This window comes from Corvus kubaryi, unplaced genomic scaffold (assembly GCF_017639235.1).
Source record: "Corvus kubaryi isolate FWS band 111438036 unplaced genomic scaffold, C.kubaryi_AGA036_p1.0 133, whole genome shotgun sequence".
In the NCBI taxonomy this organism is placed as follows: domain Eukaryota; kingdom Metazoa; phylum Chordata; class Aves; order Passeriformes; family Corvidae; genus Corvus; species Corvus kubaryi.
Window position 1 is genome coordinate 39,034,220 of NW_024580667.1, and position 4,559 is coordinate 39,038,778.

At 38.3% G+C, this 4,559-nt stretch overlaps 1 long non-coding RNA gene across 1 annotated transcript; it reads left to right on the plus strand.

The window, feature by feature from the left end:
* The first annotated feature begins 310 nt into the window (after nucleotides 1-310).
* Nucleotides 311-4,282, plus strand: LOC121666899. Its single transcript, XR_006016830.1, has 3 exons — nucleotides 311-420; nucleotides 740-850; nucleotides 986-4,282. It is a non-coding gene; the product is annotated as an uncharacterized LOC121666899 (long non-coding RNA).
* The last annotated feature ends 277 nt before the right edge of the window (nucleotides 4,283-4,559 follow it).

Consider the following 4,559-nt stretch of genomic DNA (forward strand, 5'->3'; position numbering starts at 1 on the left):
GACACTTGTCTCTGCCATGTGCTCCTGAACTCCTTTGTTCCAAGCTCGGGCAAAACCAAATGTAGCTCAGACTCTTTAGCAGTGTCTGATTGGTTGGTCAGCCCGGGTCCGCTCACAGTCCTCCCCTTTCCCCTTCTCCAAATAAAAGAAAGGGCCCGAGAGGGGGCCCATGCTCTTTGGCTTTGCAATCCTTCTGTGAACATCTGTGTGTTTCTGTTTCTGCTTGAAAGCTTCTAATTGCAGGAATTAGGCAAACCAAAGACTATATTTCTCCCTCTTCGCTTCTGCTGGTGGTATCAGCTTTGCAGCTACTATTGGCCGCTTTTAGAGCTACTGAAATGCTGGATTGCCTGTGCTACCTCTCTAGGCTGCCCGAGGCTTTCTAAAGCATTGAACTACGAGACTAGCCGGTAAAAAGCTGTAAGCATCTCCACAGAAGACATCTCAACTAGTTATATTTCTACAATTTTTTTCTGTTTTGTGGAAAAATGACACACATTTGTTTGGAATTTATACTAGGTTTTTCATAAATCTTTAAAGGTGTTGATGTGCTAAATATACTGGCCTAATTTAAAATTATAAAGTAGCCCTATAAGCTAATACATTTTATCAGTTTGGTTATTTTGCATTCTAAAAAACCCCCAAATATTATTATTAAAATCTGATGCTTGGGGGTTTTGTTGGTTTTGGATGTTTGGTTGTTTGATTGTTTGGTTGTTTTGTTTTTTTTCTCTGATAGGATGAATCCTTGCAATCTAATACAGGTGTTTATGTTGATTTCAATTCCCAAGGTGTTCCACTTCTCTCTGTTAATCATATAAAGGAAATTCCACTGCCTCTGACCAGACAAGTAAGTTTAGATAACTGATGTTAGCTCAAATAAATTTTAGTTTTAAATAAACTGGGAAATACCAACTGTTTCAGCAGGTTTTGTAAGCTAGCACATGTTTTCACTCTGCTTTGCTGTCTTTCTTTCCCAACACAGCTCGAAGATGTGAGAGAGTACTGAGATATATATCCGCTTCACTCTGAAAATGTGGATCTGGAAGATTAATCCAGTGGACTAATCTTTTATCTTTAAACTAATTAAGGAAACAGAGCAAGACAAACACAGATCTTCAAGGGCAGTAAGCATTTATTTCCCGTATTAATATCATCTGTAACTGTTGTTACTCCGATTCCCTGGATCATTATGGTTTTGAAGAGTTAAATCAGCTTAAACACTGTGCCTCTTTGCCTCTAGCCTGTCCTTTGCTTGAGACATGTAAGCTCAGTGTGCTTTGACCTTTCATGGGTAGACATGAACAAGAATAAATTCTTTATTTTCAGATTTTCTTCATAGAATAAGGAGTTTAGAAACAAATTGCAACCACACTGAACCAATTACATTTGGAATTTAAGACCTTTTAATACTATCTTTAATAAGTCATTGGAAAAATGTGCAAAAAAACCCCAACTTTCATTTGAACATTTTTGAGATACTCTAGGCCTAATCATGTTCCCATTGAAGAAAAAGCTAAAACTCTCACTGATTTCAGTGGACTCAGGATTATATACACAGCAGGGGACGAGACTCAGTAATCCATGAAGTCCTTTTCATCCCTATGTTACTACAACAGGAGCAGAAGTCTGCAGGAAGCATGATAATGTCAGGGTTGCAAGGCTTGAAAAGTTTGAAAGCTAGGACTTTCACGTGAAAGATATTCTTTTTGAGAAGTGCAGCTAATATAAATGAAACTGTGATTTTGAAATTAAGCTCCTATTGACTATAAACATTAATGATTGCAAGACACCAATATATCTGATACAGATTTGCATTTTATAATTATTTTGGCTTAAGACTGCGATGGTTGTTTGAAATCTTTTCTTACTGTGAAAAGGGGCAGGATTTTAATTAGTTTTATTTCCAGCATTCAGCTGATGTGTATGGGTGACAAAGCCAAGTATGAGACATGGAAATCATTGTGAAGTCTTTACTGCAGTATCAGTACATTTATTCAGGGCAGAACAACTGGAAATCAGCTTGAATGCCCTGTCAGTGAAACTAACTCACCATCCTCTTTTACATTTCATGTTCTTTCCCTCACTAACAACAGCAGCAGCTGTGCTAGTCTAAATTCCCAGATTTTTTTTTTCAATCCCCTTCTTCAACAATCAAATGCTCTAATTCTAGAAAGAGGTAACTGCATCAGTTTTTCAGATTTGGCATCTTAACAGATTATGCTGCTTTGTGATTGTATGTCACCAGTCTGAGAGCAAAAGATTGGCCATTAGAAGACAGAATCAGATCTCAGAGCTGAGTGTAAGCATTGCAATTACTGGGTAATTCAGAAATCTGAAAATGGGCATTTAGGTATCTCACACCATTTAAAGTGTTTAAGAGTACCTGACTCAGAGGTCTCTTTCCTCTTTATAGGGAGTCAGCATGGCTTTCATAGCCATTCAGCTTTCTGTATGCAAACAGATGATTGATCTTAGCTTGTAAATAGAAAACAAGGGTAACAGGACTATATCTGTGTTCCCTCAAATCTCTCTGATAATAAGCATGTGGCTCAGTTCTACTGCACCTCCCCCATCTCCTCCTGTCCATGTTAGCCATCTGCATCCACCCGGGGTACAGAAGACCTCATCTTTGTTGGAGGATAGATGCTCATACAGCTACAAGACTTCTGCTTTTTAAGGCTACATTTGATCCATTCAAACTAACAAAAGTAAGTGATGTGAATCAGAAAAGTGCTTGAAGCATTTTGAACATTTTTCCCCTCATTGCATATTTGGGTTTTTTTTTTTTTTTTTTTTAAATAAACCTCATAGTTTTCCATAGGAAGATAGAGCCTAATACATCTTTAAAGTGAGAAACATATTGCAACAGTGGCATATTTGATTTCTTAGATCTTCAGTGCTATTTACAAATATCTTATAAACAAACCATTTACACATTCGTGAATGAATTTGTTACTTTAATTTGAAGAAAGTTTTGATTAAGGATCATCAGCCTGTTCAAATAAACAAAAGATCAGGATTAAAAAAAATTGCTTATAGGTTGTTTTTTATTTCAGCTCACGTTCTAATTCAAGTTGATTCCATTCAAAATCACTCATAAAAAGAATTAGCCTCTCATATTATCTTCCTGTTAATGAAATAAAATAATTCAGCTTTAAACTGATGTGACAGTGACAAACCTGATGTTGAATAATCTTTCCTTCTTTTTTGTTTTTTAAATTTTTTTTAAATTATTTTTTACTCAATTAATGTTCCTGAAAGATCCTGTATCAGGAGTCCCAGGAACTGAAACGCCTTCTGTATTGACATAACAGATAACACAGACTGTTCAGGCAGCACTGGTGATCCTGCACTATCTTGACAGCATATCTTGTCTTTAACATATTGAAACATTCTGAAACTGAAATGGTAGATAAAATTTCCAGTTCTTGACTGTGCTTAGATACATTCAGGGCTCTGGTTTGAAAGTTTTAAATATATGTTTCTTTAGACACCTTACTCTTTAGAAACCAGTAATTTCTTTTCAAAGTAAATTTTAGGCAAAGGGGTTCCAAGCTGCTGTCAGCAGCAATGAACAATTCCTGATGTTTATAATATAAACCCAAGAAACAGATAGTCAGGGAGTTATAAAAAAATGTTTTAAAGATATTCCTAAAGGCCATTTTGTTAATGTTTTGTCCAAATTAGACCTGTTTGCCAGCATGAGATCAGGTTGGCTGTGACTTTGGCTGAGTCTCGTAGACCTCCAGAGGTGCAGAGCCCAGGATTGTTCAGGGCAACCCATTTAAGTATTGCACTACCCTTTTAGATACAATTATTTTCCTAAGGCCTCATATGAGCATTTCAAGCCACAGTTTTTGCCCATATGTCTTTGCTGCATCTGGCCATTCTCACGTTTGTAACTCCCTCTCAGGTAATAGTAGACTGCTGTGAAATTACCCCTTAGCCTCCTCTTCAGGAGACTAAGCAACCCCAGCTCCTTCTCCTTGTCTGATGCAGAACACACAATCTAGACACTTGATAAGCTGGGTAGCCTTATGATGTATCTCTTTCATATCACAAAATTCTTCCTGAATTAGGGACCTCAGTGCAGTATTCCAGAGGTGTCATCACCAGTGCTTGCACATCACTCAGGCTTTCTCTTTTTTCTGCACTTCCCCAGAGAGCAGGCTGGGGTGGGCAAGAGACTGGGAGGGGGCAGACCTGAAACACCTGACCTTGTTGTAAAGTATTTGAACCTTGACAGTGTGCCCCAGCCAAACCATTTTTAGTTATTTTTACCAGAGCTCTCAGAGTGGGACCAGGCTGGAATTACCCTCACTGGCTTCACCTGGCCTTTCCACCTTCAGCTGCAGCACATCAGCCTCAAGAGGGTTTTTAAGCTCCAGTCTGAAGGTCTGAGGAGAGAAGTAGGAGAGGTGTGGTAGGTTTATAGTTGGTTCCTGTCCTTTGTTGTCTTGTTGTTTGGGTTTCCTAGACTAACTTGGCTGCTGATCACTGGATGGGTTTTATTGCTGCTGTCATCTTGGCACTGCTTGCCTGAATCTGGAGCCCTA